The sequence below is a fragment of the Ambystoma mexicanum genome, chromosome 4p, assembly GCF_040938575.1.
Source record: "Ambystoma mexicanum isolate Mex_15411 chromosome 4p, UKY_AmexF1_1, whole genome shotgun sequence".
Lineage (NCBI taxonomy): Eukaryota > Metazoa > Chordata > Amphibia > Caudata > Ambystomatidae > Ambystoma > Ambystoma mexicanum.
The window spans coordinates 186,992,515-187,015,724 of NC_090927.1; the positions used below are offsets into that span (position 1 = coordinate 186,992,515).

Here is a 23,210-nt window from a genome sequence, read left to right on the forward strand (position 1 = left end):
GAAATATGCCCTTCACTAGCATATTCTGAAGGGGGGGCAGCCGATGGGCAGAAAGCTGAACGCCCTTACTTTTACTCGCAAGGCCCTCTATGAATTAGGGTCTTGCGACTGACAATTTGCACGTGCAGATAATTGGAGAATATGTCCTTTTGCTTGTGAGGGGGTCAGAGGCAGTTAATAGCACAGCCCTGGTGTTGGGTGAATTTGGTATTGCGCTTGTAATGCCGGTGCCAGTGTACTGGCTGTGTCTCAAGCAAAGGCAGACTAAATGTTCCTGGCAGTACCCAACTAACCTTACATTGTGTGTGTGTGTGGGGGGGGCTATTAATGTTACCAGAGGCAGTAGATGTGTCCCTTTCTTTACATGCACAGGGGTGGGGGTCTGCATACATGTGCAAGTGTAGTAGACACATGAACAAAAGCTTGCTACTGGCTTCAATTCCTATCCACTTTCCACTGGGCACTGAAATATTTAGTAGACACTGACCTTTTGATTCGCCCACTGTGTTTTTTATGAATGTCTTGATGTTTGGCCCTCGGTCCTGGAGGTCCTCGGTGGAGGTGATGGAGGGGTTTCATCACATCTCCTGGGAAGGCCAAGAGAGGGGTGCTTTTACTATCAGACTGTTTTAAAGGCCAGGTTTTGAAAAATAACAAGCAGGGGACGGCACTTGCCTCATGCTCCTGAATTGAGGCATGCCCAGGCATGCCCGTGTTACTCTAATGACGCCATTACAGGGCCCTCGCCGATGGATGACCCATTACTGGCTTTGTGTTTCTGCCTCTGGACTGATATCTTCTGGTCTGTATAGGTCAACAATTTCCAGTAACAGAGGAGGAGAAAATGATTGTGAGCAGATGTTTGGGCAGGCCGAGGCTTGAGGCAAAGAGCCGTTTTCACCTATGATCTGGGGTGACCTTTTCAAAGATGGGCAGTCGCAATTATTTAAATATCATGGCCATAATGCACCTGCTGTTCGGTGTCACAATCTTCCGATTGGAGTAAATGCAATGCTTCCTCCAGTGCTTGACCTCCAGAAACAACATTCCCGTTGATTGGGGTATTTTCTACGTACAATTTTCTCTAAGTGATTCGGGTTAAAGGAAACTTTCACACCATAGTCAAAAGAAAATAAGGAATACAAAAAATCCTTTCAATTTAGACACCATTCTTCAACTTTTAATATCGACATGTAGATCCTTCAAAAGTTACAGAAGCAAATGGGCCTATGAAATCATGCTTGCAATTATCCCAATAGCACTCAAATAATGCAGTACTGCTCAAAGGGGTCTCTCTTCCCAACACACCGCGTGTCCCAAATGTGTCTGATTTCAGCGAGTCCTCGCAATGAACACATTTCAGGAAATATCTGATGTAGATCGTTCCGGCTTACACAATCAATTTTGAGAGGTTGAAACGTTTCTCTCACTCGCTGTGTCTTCACTATATACAGCTTCGATCCGCTTCCCTTATGTTTTGGCGAGAGGCCAGCAGTTCCATGATAAGCAACACTTTAAGACGAAGTTTCACAAATCAGTCTCTTAACCTTGATAGGAAATATACAAACACACAAGGGAGTGCTAATACATTTAGGAAACTCCTTTAAATATAAATGTTCTCCAAATAACTTTTTTGTTCCTATCCCGGTGACATGCTCGTTTCTTGAATTTTCTCATTGTGCTAGAATCTGCTTACATTAACAAGCAAACATTTGTAGAAAATGGTTAGCATCAGGGGTGTTGCTAGTTCTGGAAAAGATCTGGGGCTATGCTAATGTCGAGACTCTCGGGACTCTGGGCTAGCTAGCCTTTTGGTTGTAGCCCCTGAGCTTCTATAGAGGGCTACAACCCAAAGACCCGGGGCTATAGCCCCCTCAGCCCTCCCCTAGCAATGCCACTGGTGCGCATCCTTGAATATCACCTCATTTGTCCAGTACAACAATGTGTTATCACATGCCAAAAGAATGTTCAGAAAACAGGGGACCCTTTTATTATTTGCCAGCATTTCTAAACAATAAATCCCAAGTCTGAACGTATAGGTTGTATAAGGGTCTCTTTTGTGCCAATTGCCTTTATAGTGCCACTTTAAACTCTTAAGGGCTGTTGATGAAAAACATTTGTTTCTTTCAATTCCGTTCGGAATAATTAGGCATATGTTTTGTTTAGAGTCGGTTTTTAGTTGCAGTAATGACAAACCTCAGATCATCTCATGCCTCAATTTCTGTTCCAAGGCTTTGATGTTAGGCTCGGCTTAATGTGTATACCTAGAAAAGTGGATCCTTCCACTACCTCCAAGTGTAACTATCCACTATCTCTAGGGGTAACCAGCCCTATAGGTAAGGGGTGTATCGGCCACTTTTACTCCCTAAAATTAGGCAAATACTCCCCAAAAAAAGGATAGGGAGTATAAATACTCCCAACAAAAATGGGAATCGGACACACACCCTGTTCTCATCCACCCAGTTCCATTCTTATATTTGGAGCAGTGGTACACACAGTGCAACAGGAAGAAGCTCTATTGTTATTACTGCCTGGTCTGATGAGGTACACATGTATATTTTAAAGTGCACGAATAACGAAGTGCAAACAAATATTTATAACAAAACATTTGTGTTTTATAGTTCAACACATTTTATTTGCTTATTAAATGCTCCCATTGGGAATGAGGCTTACTCTTTTGCTCCCTGAAAAATCATTTTACTCCTAACTTTAAACATGAGGGAGTAAAATACTCCCACTTCAAAATGTTTTTTGGAACCTTGGGCGTAACGTTGCAATTGTCCAAGAATACATCTTCTGCCTCTTGCTCTTAGTTGTAAAGCGCATAATAATCTGTCTGGAATATTCTGCTTTAGAATATATACTGGTACCGTCCAATCTTCGTTTGATCATTAAAATGAGATTGTCCTCCAATCCTAATCGAGCTGTGTGATTGGTAAGCACTCCCTGCCAGAGGGTCTTTCCCGACACCTACAGTCATCCTGCATTACCCTACTAGTGACATGCGGTGAACTGCCCACTCCTCTTGGGTTTTAGAGAGAACCACCAGAGGGCAGGAGGAAGTCCTAGTGCGCGGTCGCTGTGTCAGTGGGGCACAGAACGCGTCCTTCTGTTGATGGAGGGGCAGCAAGACTAGCAGCAGCATATCCCAGACAGATGCAGAAGTACCTGCCACAGCTGGATCTCTCTGGACCACTCAGCAGAGGGGAACACCCTAAATCAGGGCTACTTAACTTGAGTCTCTTTGCCCAACACTAGTTACTATGGTGAAGGATGTGGGTCCATTGGCTTCTTAGTCCTACACATCCGGAGAGTCCTAGGTTGCCTGCCCCTGCCCTCATCCAACTGGCACCGTTCACTTGATGGGTCCTGGCCAGTGCATGGCCCAATGACAGACTGTGCCACCCCCTGCCGGGAATGCCCTCTGTTTAGCAAAGGGCAGTAGTAGCTGCAGGGGCAGAGCGGGCATGCGAGAGTGAATTCTTTGGAATTGCAACGAGATGCATCAAGGTAAGGTGCACTGTATGTTCCCAATCAGTGCTTTGCGGTGGCATGGCAACAGCCCGAGTGCCTGATTGGAAGGGAACAGTTGCCTTCACTGTTTTTTAATAGCACAAGACAGTGAAACGGATAAATGTGCCCACAGCAGCAATAGAAAGGTTATTTGCATGTTTTATGAACCATGAAGCAATTTATGAAAAAAAACGGTTTTAATAAAACGAGCACCATTTTGTGTATCTTTTTCCCACCGTCCAGTGCTTTCACTCCTGTCTTCTTTCTATGTCTGCTTTTTGTAAAGGGGAACCTGTTGCTTGTCATTTCAGGGGGACCAGTTTTTCACCAGGTTTTGGATAATGGCGCACGTGCTGCAGTGGTTTCCTTTTTGAAACCCCACGCATCATTGTGCTACCTTCATTACCACAGACATCGGTATTTAGGGAAAGCGATATGAGTGCACACCTTTGCCGCCATGCCTATTGGCAAAAAAGGCATGCATTTGTCTCATTTTAACATGTATGTAATTCCCCACATGATGGGCACCGTTGGCAACGGTTTATTAACTCTTGACAATGGTTGTTCGATTTGTCAAGGATTCTGAAAAGGCCATATTGGGGCACACTGGGAACTGAAAAAGCCCGCGAAACATATCCAGGGAGTGTTCTGTGTATCTAGTTCTGACCCCAGAGACCCTACAAATGCCAGGTACCCGACCGTTGATCGACGCGGGAGTGGGGGGACGGGCTGGAAAAGCAGGGGCTGCGAACAGCAGGAGGTGGGATTGAAGGAGAGGGGGGCCCATTCCACTGCTTGATGCAATACCCTGGATTCTCTGCACAGACTCATTTGGATTAGCCCAGAAAATGGCGCCATTGGAGTAAAACATGCAAGCACAAGCTCTCTATACGTGTTTTACCTAACCTCTGATATTGTGGGTCAAGTTCCCGGCACTGAGCCCCATTTCCTCTGCATGCGGTTCCCCAGTGGTGCAGTGAATCTGCCATCACTTGTCAGCAACTCATTCAGATGGGGGCAGAGAATCTAAGACCCCTCTGCATTCTGCCTGCTGTTTTGCAGAGTCTATAGGGATGTGGTTTAATGGTGCCCACCATGACTTTACATGGTGGCCACCATTACTGATCGCCACTGTGTACGTGTGCTTGCGCGGCAGTGACCCGGTCGCATTTTCTGCAAGGATGTTCTGACCCAAGTTGCCTTGTGATCATCCGCTCCATACGTATAATGGCCAAACCCCAGCTGAGCGGAGTGGACCCTAGAAATGTAAGCAGATGCGGTCCGGGTATGCTTGCTTCACAAGTCCTCCTCCACGCAGTACCCAAGACTTGGTCTCCAAGGGGCATATCGCAGCCAAATCTTCATATGTTTTAAAATCTAAATTAAGAAGAGCAAATAAAAAACGCTTGTCGTGCTTTTCCCCTAAATCTTCTAGGAGGTATCCTTTACTATTCCGTTACATTTACGACTTCAATCTTAGAAGATTTGGGAAAGCTTTGGATTTTGGAACCTTGTAGTTGGAGCTTCGCAAAAGTTCCCTGGGGATTTCTTGAGTCTTGAGAACCTACTCAGGCCAACTGCAGGGAGGTAAGAGGCAGTAAAAGGGAAGCTTTGAGCCAAACTAGGTCCTTTACCAACCCCCTCCTCCCTGCTAATTGCTTGCAAAATCCAGCTCACCTCAACAGTGGGCGTCAAGCTACATTACATGAAAATGCACACTCTGGCACGCTCAGTCACCCATGTTGAATCAAAGTCAGAATATTTGTGCTTTCGATCGCTTCTGATCGCGTGATTAAGGTGCGACGAATAATTGATTAGACTGTTCAGAGAACTTTCAGGGGAGGAATATAGTAAACTGCACAGCCATACACTCCCACCCCAGCAACCGTATACAAGGGATAGTATATTATGAATCCGGTCAAGGCGCGGGGTTAGGGAAGCGCATAGAGAAATGGATCAAATGTCATTAGCAAATGATTGACTCCTCGTCGGGAGCAGCGGTCGAGCGTTCACCATCGCAAGAACCAGGCACCATCACAATGTTCAAGTGCAGGCTTGTGTTTCTTTGCTTAAGCAAAATCATCATCGTCCATGCCCCAATGAAAGTCTAATGTAAGAAAAAGTCTGTAGCATGCTGAAACAGTTTGACATTTTCTGGATATGCCAGGGTTTTAATGACTGGTAAACCCAGTAGAGTGTTGCACCATGAGGCTACATTATGCTTGATGAAAACAGTCACTATGTTTCTTTCATGGGACGTGCCAAGTGACGTGTCGAGGTGGCATGAAGCCATTGTGTTCCTATGTACTGTCCTGTTTATCACACTATAGGACTCTAATGAGTTGTGCTGTTGTCTTTGGAATCATAGTCTATTTGTGTTGTATTGTAGGCGGGAGGCACTACCCTGAGGGTATCCAAGTGCTCTGGAGGCCCCAAAAGAGGGAAGAAAGGCGAGGGAGAGCAAAAGGAGAAAACCTAGTTTAGGGACCAGTTATCAGCTTTAGACCGAGGCAAAAGTAGGCTACAAGACTAAGCATCAGCAGGGGAACACATCAGGTTCTCCAGCTCATATAAACAAAGGGATTTCTGACTTTCTCTAAAGGCAAGGCGATTGCTCATATGCCCTACCTCTACAGAGAGGGCATTCCAATGATTAGCTGTGACAACAGTGGCAGAGCAGCCAAAACCCATAGAGCGTTCAAGCAATTGATGGGTAGTGCCAAACGAGTAGCTGCCTTCTGTGGACGCGAGGAAAAGAGCAGCAGGGCATTATGGGCTATTGCTAGAAGTTTCAAAGGCAATGGCAAAGAAGGAGAGAGATGGGCATGCCTGGTTACATTGGTAACAATCCTCGCTGCAGCATTGTGCAAGACCCGTGGCTGCTGAATAGTGTTCTCTGGGACACCTGCATAACGCGCATTGCAATAATCAATTTTTGTGCCAATTATGGCCCTGGCAATGGATGCAGAATGGATTTCTGAGAGCAGAGGCATCGTTTTGTGAAACAGCACTTGTTAACCTTGGAGGGGGCATTGAGAGGGCACAGTGCAAGGTCACCCCTAAGGTATTGATATGGGTTTGGAAGGATTTGGCGATCTTATGGAGAGCAGAAACTCTGATCTCCCTTGATTAAGACCCAGACAATGTTAAGCCAACCATTGTGTAATATATTTAAAGATGGTCCGAATATGTGTAAGGTTGCAGTCTCGGTCAAGACTAAACTCTATTTGCACATCATCTGCACGCTTCTGGAAGAGCTAGCCAGGTCACATTGTCCTGGCATTGGATAATGTTGGACATCTGCAGATTTTTGGAAAGTATGCCCTTGCTTTACCACACAGTAGTCGCAAGTTCCCCTTTTCCACCTCTCTTTCCAAGTCACTTAGATTAAAGCTGGGAAGGAGGTTTGAGACGAAAGAAGCAAAATGGCGGTCCATATAAAGCTTTACCTCTTGGCCACCTCATTGCCTGTTTCTCTATCCATGGAAAGTTCAGTCCCTGCTTGTCTAGAGAATCTGAGGGCATGCGTCATCCTGTAACCAATTTCCGTATTAAGGCTCTGGGTGCCTGGAAGACCATTGCGAATGTACGGGACGGGAGGTTCTTCTTCGGGAGATCCAGTCTCTTCACTAGTTCTGGGCAGTCCTGCTAACAGCAGCACACTCTTTGATGCCACGTCACTAGAGTTCTGCAGAAAGAAGTAAGACTTTGCCTAGACTCACTGGAACAGACTATCCAAGGGATCTCATAGTTAATCTGGATCCCAGGCCTTGCAGCACCCACTTCAAGGCAGAGTTCTGCGGCAGTGGACTTCACCTTCGCAGATCCATTGGACCACAAGCCTTTGACAAGTTCTGGTGGTATCACTTAAAGCACTTGGGATTACCCCCTTTTCAAAATCACCTTTTGACTCGAGGTGACTCTTCCAACATGATTGTAGGCCATCGGAACGGCCATATATGATGTCATGCAAGAATAATCCACCCCTTCAATCTGGAGTATGACCCAGTCAAGATGAATTGTGGTTGCTACGGCGTCCCAGTGCTTCTGTTGTTTTTTATTCTTGACTTTGAAGCTCTTAAAAGGTCAACAGCTTAGAAACTATGACCAGAGACAAAGACCAATTATGCTTAATCGGTGACAAAAGATTTTCCTTACTAACAACTAAGTTAAAGTGAAACCCATTTCAGCAAGGGAATCCTCTCAATGGTATCCACTTGTCTCTCATTGAGAGCAGGGATCCATACAGGTGTATCCAAATGTAGTTCTCTTCTTCACCCTCACCGAAGACCAAGCCCCCGCATGAGACAGAACACAGAACGATCTGTGATAGTGTAATAGCCTGAACCTCTATGATTTTTATTAGTTAAATGGTGTGGTCAGCTCTGTCTCTAAAAGTGAGGTCTGCTTCTCAGACCCCGCTTTCATAATGTTCCATGCTAGAAAAAGCAAAGTGCACGCATAAGGCTTTGCTGGGCTGTCTACCGATACGTCTCAGCAGCCTGCCAGCAACTATTTGAATCAAACGTCCAGCAGTCAGGATCTGCCTTTAACAACAGGCAATCCTGAGCCTGAATTCAATTTTATAATTGCGGACCCCAGGATCTGGTGGCAGATGACACATCTAAATATAAGTCATGTCTGGTTATGACCTGGCGAATTCTGGTACTTCACATTTGTATTGGCCAAAAGCTATTGCTGTCATTTAATGATCAACTTGGTTACCTGGAACCTTCATGGTCAGGGGCTCCTATTTATCGATTGTTTGAGGCTAGGTTTCTCCCAAAACAAACCATTTGGGCTCTGCCTCAACAAAAGCCTTTGTCTGGCCTGGTAAAAGGCTATCACCTCCCAGAAGAACAGGAACTGCGCTCAGGTGGCAGGGAGCGGTCCAGTGTTTCAAATGGCAGGTTCTGCCAGGTGAATGTAAGTCACACTGGGGTGTTAGTTAAGAGACACCCGTGGGTGTAGGCAAACAGAGAAAGGAGGTGGAGAAGAGTTTCCTAGAGAGGACTTTCCAGTTAGAGGGGGGGGGGGTAGTTCCACCTTCTTGGATTTTCCCAGGCCTCCTAAAATTTGTGGCCCTGTCCCCATTTCCTACAGACAAAGTACCAGGTATAACATCAACAGGCAAGTAGATTATGAAACAGCAGTTAGGATTTGACCCCTTGGAGAAGGCTAGAAGGGAACCGATTACCTGTGGCCTTTGTCCTGTATAAAGGTTGTGGAAGGCCCTCCCTTTAATTGATTCCTGTTTGGAGCTTTGAGGAAGGGTTCATCTGGAACCTGGTTGGGAGAACAGGCTGCTCCAAAGTCCTCTTCCAGAGAGGCGAAGACTAGTCTCTCCAATGAAGAGGAAAGCCCGTCCCACTAACCATCCTAAAGGAATATTTGGGGTGTCCAACTGGCTGGACAAAGCATACTGCTGCTGATACCACTGGTACCCAGAACCTGCTGACTGGATGTGACATAACCTTGCAAGTGCTCTCTATAAACCTTCCTGTTTGGGAACTGCAGGAGAAAGGACTTACCTTGCCCCTGGAGACAATGGACCGAGCCCCCTTGCACATTGAAGTCAAGACACCCTGTTGGCCCTCTTGGATCTATCTTCGAGTTCACTTAACCACCTTGAAGCAGTTTTCGAGCCATTGCAATCGACCAGAGCTGCTTTCACACTCCCTGCACTGAATGCGTCTTCAATCTGCCCCGAAGCCGACTAGACTCAGTGGAAGCCATCGATTTGCCAGTCTTGACGCGACTCGACGCGCCTGTAAGCAATCTTCTCAATCCGTCTCAACTCTGACTCAGCCCGTGTGAAATCATCACTCGCCTGTCTTGATGCAACCTGATCTGCTGGAAGCAATCGGCTTGACCCGATTTGATGCCAACTTGGTCCAGTGGAAACCATAGGCTTCACCATCTCGATATGACTTAACCCGTTGGATACAATAATCTCAACCTGTCTGGATGCTGACTCAAATGGTGAAAAAGCACCTAGAAGACTGGTGCGAGGTTCTTGAGCTCAAAGACAAAAGTTTTAAAGGTATTTTAAGTGGTTCTGTCACCCTGGCATGGCCATAGTGACTTCTACCTTATAAAACCCCACTCCCTTCCTTATAGTGTTTTTGATTGGTTTGTTTGCATTGTAATTTTAATTAAAGTACCCTATAGGACCTCGGTTGGACAGTCATTTATTTTGGCCCAACAGTACTGTTGTTCCTTGGTCTGCTGCTATACTGGCCCACACCCCTCCTGAAGCGAATGAATAGCCTGCCCTCGACCTATGCTCCCGGAAGAGGCCAAGGAGGACTACCAGTCGAGTTATTCCTGTATCACCTCTATGGTTGGGATCCTGGCTGCTTAGTCGTAGTGTGGGGCCGAATACGAGTTCTTTTCACTACACGGCCGACCATTGCAGTAGTCCTTTCATTGCACCCTATAGCCGGGTGCCGCCATCACTCGGCGCCAGCCAAGACATTATTGCACTGGATTGGCTTCTGCGACTGAGCCCGATGAAAAAGTAAGAAGCTCGAAAAATTCGAAGTTCAACATAAGCACTGACTAAGACAGGTCCATCTTCGATTGTTTTCGCTTATTACATTACTTTTGTAACGATTAATTTGAACAGTCCTTATTGCACTTGCTAACTGTTCAGTCTGAGCTGTTTTTAGTGCGTGGCATCGGTATGCAGTCTTTCCATCAGAAAAAGTTCCATCAAAACTATTCCATCGAATTTCATGAAACAAAAAAAAGTCAATTGAATGTGTATTTTTGGAAGGTAAAAGGTTAATTTTGTTTGGGGGGTGTTTTTAAGGGTTCAAAACGGGGGTTGGAGGGGAACCCCCCCATAAAAAATAAAAACAATTAAAAAAATGCATTCGATGGACTTTTTTTTTCGTTGCAAAAAATTTGATGGAAAAATGCTTTGATGTGTGGCATCCGGTCCGTCCAGACCTGATGCGTTCTGCTCAGCCTGCTACCAAAAAGTCAGGCACTTGTTCTTCCTTTGCCCTTTTCTTTCAAGGACTGATCTTGATAGAAGCATCATTCCCGGGCTCATCGCCCTTCCTACCACTGACCGAAGTCTGGATACATCATAAACCTGTTTCACTTCTCTCCAGGGGTGTTGCTAGGTCTGGAAAATATCTGAGGCTACTCTAATGTCGGGACTCGGGGCTAGCCAGCCTTTTGGTTGTAGCCCCTGAGCTGTCGGGAACTCGGGGCTAGCCAGCCTTTTGGTTGTAGCCCCTGAGCTGTCGTGACTCGGGGCTAGCCAGCCTTTTGGTTGTAGCCCCTGAGCTGTCGGGACTCTGGGCTAGCCAGCCTTTTGGTTGTAGCCCCTGAGCTGTCGGGACTCTGGCTAGCCAGCCTTTTGGTTGTAGCCCCTGAGCTGTCGGGACTCGGGGCTAGCCAGCCTTTTGGTTGTAGCCCCTGAGCTGTCGTGACTCGGGGCTAGCCAACCTTTTGGTTGTAGCCCCTGAGCTGTCGGGACTCTGGGTTAGCCAGCCTTTTGGTTGTAGCCCCTGAGCTGTCGGGACTCTGGCTAGCCAGCCTTTTGGTTGTAGCCCCTGAGCTGTCGGCACTCGGGGCTAGCCAGCCTTTTGGTTGTAGCCCCTGAGCTGTCGTGACTCGGGGCTAGCCAGCCTTTTGGTTGTAGCCCATGAGCTGTCGGGACTCTGGGCTAGCCAGCCTTTTGGTTGTAGCCCCTGAGCTGTCGGGACTCGGGGCTAGCCAGCCTTTTGGTTGTAGCCCCTGAGCTGTCGGCACTCGGGGCTAGCCAGCCTTTTGGTTGTAGCCACTGAGCTGTCGGGACTCGGTGCTAGCCAGCCTTTTGGTTGTAGCCCCTGAGCTGTCGGGACTCGGGGCTAGCCAGCCTTTTGGTTGTAGCCCCTGAGCTGTCGAGACTCGGGGCTAGCAAGCCTTTTGGTTGTAGGCCCTGAGCTGTCGGGACTGGGGGCTAGCTAGCCTTTTGGTTGTAGCCCCTAAGCATCTATCTGGGGCTACAACCAAAAAAACGGGGGCTACAGCCTCCATGGCTCCCTAGACCTCCTAACAACGCCTCTGCTTCTCTCCATGTGCCAGCTCGCCGAAACTGCCCGGCCCTGGACTCCCAAAATGCCATAACTAGGGGTCAGTGCTTTGGCAATATTGCCTGACGATTGAGTTGCCTTAAACCGCTTGATATGTAGTTTATTACGAGTCCGTAGGTATTTTGTAATGAAAATACAGCATGCGTTAATAACCTTACTGCCTGGGGAATTCCCAGGGTCCATGACTGAAGAGGAGTTTACCAGCCATAAAGGGGTACACATATCAGAGACCCCAAGAACCTTTTCAATACCTCAGGCGGTAAAAACACCCCTGCATTCAGCATTTCTTTTACCTCCCATCCGAGTTCCCAAAAACAAACAAAATAGTCTTTTCCATCCCTTAGGCAGGATGGAGTTAAAGCAAATGCACAGAATGCTTGGGGAAGACCCTTCTGCACATTGCGCCTTCCCCTGTGCATGTTCGGAGCCACCTCAGGGAAATGCGCCACTCTTCCTGGCATTGTAGCGCGTTCCCCACTTGGGGAAGCGCCCCATGCACCCGTGAATTTGGCCAGTTGCGCCCACGCCTAGAACAAGGCATTACAGACGCGGACATTCTGGTGCCGCAGGGCGCAAATATTGTATGCCAATAATGTAAACAAGCATTGGCAAGGCCAGCCCATTGGGCTTGTGTGTAGGCATGGGGAAGGCACTTGCCAGGCACTGCCGTGCTGGTATTAACTGGCCATTGATGGTGACTGGTGCAAAATGGTGCGAGTGCCTGGGCATCTAGTGGGAGTGCCTGGAAAATGCCTAATGCTTATAGACAAGCCAAAACTGATGGCTTTGCCAATGCTTGTTTTTAACAGGACTTCAGTGAAAGACCAGCAAGTACTTATAAATTGAGTGGCTGAAGGCAGAAATGGTTAAAACATGTTTATTATTCCAGCTGCATGTCTATAGCTCCAATTAAGTCATACATTCTCAGAAGACTGCTTTAAAAAAAACACTGGCAGGCGGCAGTTCGAGTGTAAACTTTGATGATAAGGCTTGATTAAACCTAGCTCAGAGTTCCCGTGAGGAGGTGTTTTGGGCGGGCAGGGGCAGGAACTGTTTGGGAATGGCCCTAGGGATTAGAATGGACATGGCCAGTCAATGGGTGGGCAAATAACCAAACTGCTACAAAATGTGTGTCCCTCATTATATGCCCTTTCTCCCTATCTGTACTCTTATGTAATAGTTTTGGCTTGTAACAGCCCCAACGAAAAATGTGTTGGGAGCGCCCCCTTAGGAAAGGGGAAGTAAGTATGTTACTTCCATCTTTTGGCTGGCGCTAAAATGTGGGAGAATACCTTTTGATTTTCAGGCCATATTACACTTCCTTGTCATTGTATTTTCTACATGCAGTATTTTTCAAAATAATGCATGTGTTAAATACACAAACACATAATTAGTGGATGATAAAAAAAGGCCATCTGAATCAATAATCCCAAACTCATACTATCCTCCTAGATTAGGGGTCTTCAACCTGTAGCTCTGCCGATGTTTTGGACTCTGAGGCCCTCATTGCGATACTGGCGCTAAACCATGGCGCTATTAGCACCATGGTTGGTGCCGGTATCGTAACGAGTCCGCCAATGTTCAATGGGGAATTACCACCCCGTTCCAAGGTTGGCGGGGCAGTAATTCCCCATTGAACATTGGCCCTTCCCCATTCCCATTTTCACCCCATAGGGCTCAATGGGACTGGGGAAGGCGCTAAGTATGGTACTGCAAATTGCGCCAAGGTCCCTTTGCGGGTCCCTACTTTAACGGAAGGTCTAGACCAGCCGTTCAGGTCGGATCCCGCAAAGGGACCTCGTAGTAAGGCGCTAATGGGTTAACAGCGCCGCAGCCTTTTACGGCACCGTTAACCCATTAGCGCCAGGGTCGTAATGAGGCCCTGAGTCTCATGAGCACTCACCACTGGCTATGCTGATTAGGGATTGAGTAGGGGTCTGCAGATGCTTTGGACTACGAGTCTCATGAGCACTCACCACTGGCTATGCTGATTAGGGATTGAGTAGGGGTCTGCAGATGCTTTGGACTACGAGTCTCATGAGCACTCACCACTGACTATGCTGATTAGGGATTGAGTAGGGGTCTGCAGATGCTTTGGACTACGAGTCTCATGAGCACTCACCACTGGCTATGCTGATTAGGGATTGAGTACGGGTCTGCAGATGCTTTGGACTACGAGTCTCATGAGCACTCACCACTGGCTATGCTGATTAGGGATTGAGTAGGGGTCTGCAGATGCTTTGGACTACGAGTCTCATGAGCACTCACCACTGGCTATGCTGATTAGGGATTGAGTAGGGGTCTGCAGATGCTTTGGACTACGAGTCTCATGAGCACTCACCACTGGCTATGCTGATTAGGGATTGAGTACGGGTCTGCAGATGCTTTGGACTACGAGTCTCATGAGCACTCACCACTGGCTATGCTGATTAGGGATTGAGTAGGGGTCTGCAGATGCTTTGGACTACGAGTCTCATGAGCACTCACCACTGGCTATGCTGACTAGGGATTGAGTAGGGGTCTGCAGATGCTTTGGACTACGAGTCTCATGAGCACTCACCACTGGCTATGCTGATTAGGGATTGAGTACGGGTCTGCAGATGCTTTGGACTACGAGTCTCATGAGCACTCACCACTGGCTATGCTGACTAGGGATTGAGTAGGGGTCTGCAGATGCTTTGGACTACGAGTCTCATGAGCACTCACCACTGGCTATGCTGACTAGGGATTGAGTAGGGGTCTGCAGATGCTTTGGACTACGAGTCTCATGAGCACTCACCACTGGCTATGCTGACTAGGGATTGAGTAGGGGTCTGCAGATGCTTTGGACTACGAGTCTCATGAGCACTCACCACTGGCTATGCTGACTAGGGATTGAGTAGGGGTCTGCAGATGCTTTGGACTACGAGTCTCATGAGCACTCACCACTGGCTATGCTGACTAGGGATTGAGTAGGGGTCTGCAGATGCTTTGGACTACGAGTCTCATGAGCACTCACCACTGGCTATGCTGACTAGGGATTGAGTAGGGGTCTGCAGATGCTTTGGACTACGAGTCTCATGAGCACTCACCACTGGCTATGCTGATTAGGGATTGAGTACGGGTCTGCAGATGCTTTGGACTACGAGTCTCATGAGCACTCACCACTGGCTATGCTGATTAGGGATTGAGTAGGGGTCTGCAGATGCTTTGGACTACGAGTCTCATGAGCACTCACCACTGGCTATGCTGATTAGGGATTGAGTACGGGTCTGCAGATGCTTTGGACTACGAGTCTCATGAGCACTCACCACTGGCTATGCTGATTAGGGATTGAGTACGGGTCTGCAGATGCTTTGGACTACGAGTCTCATGAGCACTCACCACTGGCTATGCTGACTAGGGATTGAGTAGGGGTCTGCAGATGCTTTGGACTACGAGTCTCATGAGCACTCACCACTGGCTATGCTGATTAGGGATTGAGTACGGGTCTGCAGATGCTTTGGACTACGAGTCTCATGAGCACTCACCACTGGCTATGCTGATTAGGGATTGAGTACGGGTCTGCAGATGCTTTGGACTACGAGTCTCATGAGCACTCACCACTGGCTATGCTGATTAGGGATTGAGTACGGGTCTGCAGATGCTTTGGACTACGAGTCTCATGAGCACTCACCACTGGCTATGCTGATTAGGGATTGAGTAGGGGTCTGCAGATGCTTTGGACTACGAGTCTCATGAGCACTCACCACTGGCTATGCTGATTAGGGATTGAGTAGGGGTCTGCAGATGCTTTGGACTACGAGTCTCATGAGCACTCACCACTGGCTATGCTGATTAGGGATTGAGTAGGGGTCTGCAGATGCTTTGGACTACGAGTCTCATGAGCACTCACCACTGGCTATGCTGATTAGGGATTGAGTACGGGTCTGCAGATGCTTTGGACTACGAGTCTCATGAGCACTCACCACTGGCTATGCTGATTAGGGATTGAGTACGGGTCTGCAGATGCTTTGGACTACGAGTCTCATGAGCACTCACCACTGGCTATGCTGATTAGGGATTGAGTACGGGTCTGCAGATGCTTTGGACTACGAGTCTCATGAGCACTCACCATTGGCTATGCTGACTAGGGATGATGGGAGATGTAGCCTAAAACACCTGGTGAGACCAATGCTGTAGATCCTGTCCTAGGTGTACACTCGCATCTATGCTCCTTCAGTACTCACGCGCTGCTGTCCCATTCTATTCCTAAGGTATCCTAAATTCCTTAGCGCTGCCTCCAATATTAATGATCTCTTTCCGGGGCCCAAATAACCTTTTCAGGCTTATTGGAAATGGTGAGATTGTGAATGTTGCAGAATGCCTGTTTTCAGGAGCGATTTGGGCGCATGGTGTCTGTGTCCCACAATGCAAAGCGACCTTTATAAATGCACTATTTGCAATGTTTACTTCTGCTCTCAAAAGAAAAAATATCCTTTGAAGAAATATTTGGAAATGACTACTCTGTTAATACATTTTAGGAGTAACAGTTTAGATGGTTGACTTTAATATAAACTGTCTGCAATGTAAACATGTGATGCTTACATGATTTAATCTCAGTAGGAGTGAGGAAACATGCTTTTAGTCTAAAATCGTCTTGTTTGAAAAATGTTCCTAAACTTTTTACATCAGAGCAGTGTAAAACCTCCACTAAAATATTGAGACTCAAACCATTAGCAAAGTTGTTGATTGTAATTGGTCGCCAAACAATCAAAGGAAGCATCTAAAATGATGGTATGTGCCTGGCTGAGGTTCAGTTCTATAGTTACAGTGAGTCTTGTGAGGCCATTATTATAATTAGGGCATTCATTGAGAGTGACCTGGCTTCGGGAAGCAAAGAGCACTTCACATGTCATAGGGGGGGGGGGGACAGAGTGAGGGAAGCCAAGAAACAAGGACGCGGGGAGCTGGCACCTGGGGATGGAGAAGGCAGGTAATGGGCAGCAATAGATCTACAAGCAACAAATGGGAGGAAACGGGGGGAACAGATTCCCCCCCCAATCTCAGGTTAGGCAGGGACTGTGTGTGGACCTAGGTGTTAGGGTACTGTTGAAGTATGAGTTAGGTACCGATTTACTTCACTTGGACTGATAGTTTGTACTCAGTGTCACCGTAACCTCAACGCTTTTTATGTGAAGTTTTTGCCACTGAAACTGCAACTATTTAATCTCTCATGAGTCAAGATTAAAAGCTTCATCTGATTCATGATAGCCGTGGACAGACGATGAAGACCTTTTGGAAAGCCTAGAGTTGCCCACTATCATCCTGGCTAGCACTAGCTGTCCCTTCTGTAGGTGCTTCAGACCTGTTCCTGCTGCTCCAGTGTAGAGAAAGCTGCAACAGCATGAGAATCTCTCGCCACATGCAGAGCAGTTGCACACACGCTGGGGCGGTGTTACATCTGCCTCACATCCCGCATGAGCCGTGACGTGAGGCACTTTGAATAAAGTACTCGCCATGCTGGAATCCCGGCAGTTCGGCACCCAACGAGCAAAGGCTGTGTCGCATCTCTTACTTGCTGCTGGCGCTGTGCATTACCAGCCCCATGCACAGCCTAGCTCAAGCACAACTCCTTGCTGGCTCTCCCAGCAGGGGACACAACACTGGCGATGAAGATGCGTATTGAAACACATGCGCACAGCTGATCACACGATCAATCGTTGCCACATACATTCGAAATGAATACATTTTGGAAACACGAAGGGATACGCTCCTCCACATGTTGATGAGGGACAGAAAACATTTCCTCAGCCCACGCTCTACAGGATGCACAGCATCACTACAGCTACTCACAGGTGAGGAGGAGCAAACACAAATTGCCCACCACCACACAGATGACATTTTCCACACAGTGCCCCAACATGGCCACTGGACTTTCCACATCAAGGCCAGGCACGCCGGCGAGAATGGCGGCCTCACTAACTCCACCTGTGCCATCACCTTGACACCAAGGGGGTGCCACAGCAGCGCTGGGGCCTTTTGACCCATACACATAACAATCACCAGTGGGGCCCCGCTGGACCATCTGTCTTCAAAAATTTGAGATGGCCGTGGACTGCAAGGATATAAAAACCTCAAGAAAACTAAGATCACAACTTCTACTCAGTGTTGGTGATGAATGCTACACATTTTTAATTCATTGGCCGTGGGGGGGTGGCACAGACGTATATCAACTAGCAGAACATGCCCTAACGGTGCACTTCATGCCACAACTAAATCCTGATTTTGAGATCATCAACTTCTGCACCACGGAGCAAACAGAAGAGGAAACGCACGATGCCTACCACACAAGGCTCAGACGACTGGCACTATCCTGCAAATTAAACAACGTCATAAAGGAAATCAGACGCCAGATAATCAACGGAATGTGCTCGGTAAAAGCTATGTAAAACAGTCCTGAGCTAGAAAGGAATCACCCTAGCTAAAATACTAGAACACGGCTGCCAAAGGGAGCTATCTAACCTAAGAGCGGCACAAATGGGCACCAACCTGCAGACGTTACAACTAACACTGACGACAGCCACTATTGTGCAGATCACAAATCACCAATCTAAAAGGGACGACAGTGGCGAAGCACACAACTCCCCACGCTGTCAGCCCAGAATCCCAGGGCCGACAGTGCGGATGATGTGGAGGAGTGCGACATGGGAGAAGAAACTGCCCAACACAAGGAACCACGTGCGGAGCATGTGGCAGAAAGGACCACTATGCACGCATTTGCAGATCCTTGAGCCAGTCCCAATGCACGCAACCGCCAAAACCCCTCACCAGGAAGAGAAAGCAAGCGGACATGCACCTGGTGGTAACTGCAGACAACTCATCGACTGAGGAATCCGGGGATGAACGTGAGGAAGCTGAAAACGCAGCGTAAGCAGGGTGCACGAGAAGGAAAGGAAAAATCCACCTAATTTCCTAATTTCCACGCTGGAAGGCACGAGCCGCAACCCTCTGCGAAGTGGATGAATCAGAAGAAACTGAACACATCCGCCAGATCTGCAATACCATGAAGATATTGTGGAGGCTACACAGAACGACCCATGCTGTAACATTGTGAAAAACACTATACTGGTGGCAGATTGGAAATCGTTCCTCCAGTACGTAGACAACCGCACGCCTTCAGCCAAGGTCTTTCTCACTTGAATGTTCCCAGGATGGCAGGAGCTGTCCGTTACCAGCAAGCAGTGCTTAAAGTGGGCCGGGGCCTGCCGGGGCCGGGCCCCGGCAGTCTCCAAAAAGTGGGGCTGAGCCGGGGCCCTACCGGGGCCCCGTCCCACCGCCCGCAACATCGGCAGGATGCATTATCCCGTCGTGGCCGCAGCCGCGACGGGAGATGCATGCGCCTGCCATGAAGTCAGGCGATCTGACAAAAGTGGCAGCCAACCACAGCGACGCTGTGACTGGCTGCCACTTCTGTCAGTCATAGTAACTGCATCTGGTGACCCCTCGCGCGAGAGGTCACCAGAGGCAGTTACTGTCCCTTTGTTTCCCCAGGTCGCCGAGGCGTCTTTAACCCTCGGCGAACCTGGGGATTCCTCGACATATTTCGAGGTTTATAAAAGATGGCTTTGAAAGTACACATTTCAAGCCATCTTTTATAAAGCTTTGCCGACGGACAATTTTGTCCTTAGTCAAAGCTTTATAAAAGATGGCTTGAATTGTGTACTTTCAAAGCCATCTTTTATAAACCCGAAATGTTTAAAAAAGATGGCCTGAAAACTAGGCAAACCGTAGGGTATGCACACAAATATATATAAATGTTATATATTTGTGTGCGTACCTTACTATGGTGTGTGTACTGTGCAAGCCATCTTTTCTAAACATAGAAATATGTTACATATTTCTATGTTTAGAAAAGATGGCTTGCACAGTACACACACCATAGTAAGGTACACACACAAAAATATAACATTTATATATATTTGTGTGTATACCCTACGGTTTGCGTACTTTTAAGGCCACGCCCCTCCCACAAGCCACGCCCCCAAATGAGGGCCCCCCCTCGATTTCTTACCCCACTTAAAGCCCTGCCAGCAAGAGATTGATCTTGAGAGGGGCACGCATTGTAATTCCCATCGGCCTACAAGACAGGATCATATCACTCTCCCACGAGGGACATCAAGGAATGGTCCGAACAGATGCCAAAATAAGACACCGGCTGTAGTTTCTCTACGTTGACGCCAAAATGGAAGAGAGGATCACATCCTGCCATCCATGCCAAATAACGGGAGCACCACCAAACCCAGAACAAATCCGGTCAGCAGAGCATGGATCATCAAGACACAGTAGAGGAGGGAACTTACCTGCTGGTGGCTATCGATGACTATTTGCGATACCCAGAGGTGGAGCAGAAACCATAATCCCAGCACTTGAGAAAATGTTCGCCACACATGGACTGCCCAAGTACATTAAGAGTGACAATGGACCACCATTCCAGGGAAAAGACATATGGAGATATTTGGACGACCTACACATCCTATACCACCACATCACACCCAGGTGGCCGCAAGCGAATGGAGACTTGGAGAGGTTCATAAGGACAATCAACAAGTATTACGAATCTCCAGAGCTCAAAACAGCCTGTGGAGAGTCAGCCTGTCCTGGTTCCTGTGGAACTACAGAGTAACGCCTCACAACTCCACAAACGTGCCCCCTGCAGACCTCATGTATGGAAAAATGGTAAACTCATCAATACCACATCACCCTGACAGGAGCATGGATGACCTTGACAGCGAGCACACACAAGCCAAGAGAGTAGCACCAAACAGGCACATGAGCCACAGAAGGAATGCAAAAGAATCTAAGCACAGGATGGGTGACCAGGTGCTGGTGCTACAAAACTCCACGAAGACAAAGCTAGAAACCCGCTACGGCCACACACCATGGTGAATCATCCGGACGGAAGGAACAATGGTGACGGCAAGCAGCGGGCATGAGACAAACGCCAGAAATGCCTCCTGGTTCAAAAGAGTCAAAGAGGAGATGAAGACAGACGGGGAAAGACAGCAGAGAGAAGACGGTGGACCTACAGGGCACACCCCAAGGCAGAGAGCGGAAGAGGACGTGACCCAAGGAAGTGCCAGAGGTGAGCCGTTGGAGAGAGAGGAGGAGTACCCACATATTGAAGGTGAGCGGGAAGGGGTGAATCAGAGACAATGCCTCGGCCACGGCCCAGCAGATATAACTTGAGTGAAGCCCCAAGAGCTCCATCAAAACCTAGTGTCTATGAGTGGTGAAAAGAGAAAAGACTATTTGTGTTCTACATGTAAGGGGGAGACCGGTATCTCTGCCGGACTTGATAACACAGGGAACCAATGTATAGTGGTACAATGTTTGTATTAAGTTTTTCATTAATTGGGATAAAGGAGGAATGTTACATCCACCTCACGTCCCGAATGTGCGGTGATGTGAGGCACTTTCAATAAAGTACGTGCCATGCCAGAAGCCCGGCAGTTCGGGACCAGACGAGCAACGGGTGTGTCGCATCTGTTTCGTGCTGTTGGCACTGCGCATTAGCAGATCTCATTATCGAGGAGGAGTGAAGTACCTCTACCGGAAGTCCCACCACCATTCTGCCTATATGTTAGCAGCTGGAAAATGCGACATGCGCAAAGCCAATAATGGTTCCTATTCCGCAAAGAATCCTTGAAACAAGATATTCATGGAGAAAACCCTATATGTATCTGCAATGAAATGACAGTCTTCTGAAGGAAGTTCTGGAAGAAGTGTGAAGATGAATGAAAGAAAAGATGGTGACGTCACAATGAAGCAGAAATGACACACCAAGAAATATGCCAATGAAGAAAGTATATAGACCTTATAGAATCTGATGATGAAGTAGCAAAGTAAGCTATATTTTGGGAGCGAAATGAAGATTGTAAGTGCAGAGAAGCACGAAAGATTCAAAGCCATTTCACAGATGTACAGATGCAGTAACTTAAGTAGATGTAGTAATCATTAGGCTGGCTACGTAGTGAATAGACAGCAGGCAGTGCTGCCAATAGATATAGTAATGTATAGAATCTGGATGTTCCAGTATGCATTTTAGCAAACTTAGACCCTGTGAATGAAAGGGCTGGAAGTGTGGTGCAACAGAATAAAACGGCTAAAGGCGAAGGAAGATTCAAGAAGGCTTGCCAGGCTCAGTGTCAAGAGTCGGGACCGCCAGGAGCCTGGTTAGCTACTCGAGAAGATACAATGAACGCGAGAAGCAAGCCGAGCTCCTGTTTGAGGTATAATGGAAAAACACTAGTGATAGATTTTCTTCATTTAAGAGTATTAAATGCAATGACGGAGCTCCAAACGTGGTCTCTAGTCACATGGTCAGATGAAAATAGACTTTGGGGTGAGCTACACTGAGACCAGAAGATAAGGCCATGCCTTTACTCCCTTTTATTCACAGGCACAGTGATCCTTCGCAAGGTCGGGTTCAAACGCATTAATTGAATAGCAGAGCGCAGGAGTGATGATGAATGTTGGGCTAATTGGGTGGGGAGGCATGACCAGGACCCCCCACCCCCAGCACCTGGGGTACCAGCTTGCGTGCTGCTAGCGAGTGGAATATTCCAGAAGGGTACAAGCGTGCCAACCAATTGTAGAGGGCCATGTAGCAAGGAGCCCTATAGTTTGAGAACCCAATAGAACATTGTGTATTTTCATGCACGGAAGATGACTTGCACTTGGGTGGGCTTAGTTTTCCACCTGACCTTAGAGACCCAATCACGATCCTCACCCTTGTAGAAAGTATACTTAGATGTTCCCTTTAACTCTATCACATCCCCTAATAGGTTTTCTTATTTTGCCACGTAGTATGACGTCACTTACGATGAATGTTTAGCATAAAGTTGTGTTTTTCCATGTAAAGCTTGGAGGAACTCTTGAGTGAGGATGCTGTACAACGTCCATTGATGCCTATTGTACTTCCTGTTTTAACTTGCAAATAAAACAGCAGTGATTTTGCCAAACTTCCTGAGTCGGTCTGATTGATGTATGAGTAAGATATGCCTCCCCATCCATCTCAGATACTGTTACCTCGTCTTAAAGGACCTCCGGGTTCACCATGCACAGCCTAGCTCGAGCACAACTCCCTGCTGGCTCTCCCAAAAGGGGACAGAACAGGCGGCTCCCGGAGAGGACGCTCTGAAAGAACCTCCATCGTTGCTTTCCAGAATCTCCCCTCACAGTTCATGTGCAGTGCCTACCTCTAGCCCCAAAATGCATTCTGTCATGTGGGAGTGCAAAAATATGTCCAAAGGAATAGTACATGTGTCGCCGACTCCCTTTCAGCACCTCAAATCCAAAGTCGTTCAACTTTCTGTTCATGACCATTGAACAAAATGGCAATGTTTTCTTGTTTGTAGTCTTGACAATAATGTTATAGCAAAGTTAACCTAACCCTTCTCTCTTTTTCTCTTTCTCTCTCTCCCTCTCTCTCCTTTTCTCTTTCTCTCTCTCTCTGCCTCTATCTAATTCTCTCTCCTTCTCCCTCTTTCGCTCACCCTCTCTCTCTTTCTCTCTATCTTGCCATATCTGTTCCTCTCTCTCTCTCTTTCTCTCTCCCTCTTATCTTGCCATATTTGTTTGTCTTCC

At 47.6% G+C, this 23,210-nt stretch overlaps 1 protein-coding gene across 1 annotated transcript in view; it reads left to right on the forward strand.

Moving 5' to 3' along the window:
* The window catches only part of ADCY3 (adenylate cyclase 3), an 851,194-nt gene that overhangs the window by 489,378 nt on the left and 338,606 nt on the right, over nt 1-23,210 (forward strand). The window lies entirely within an intron of this gene.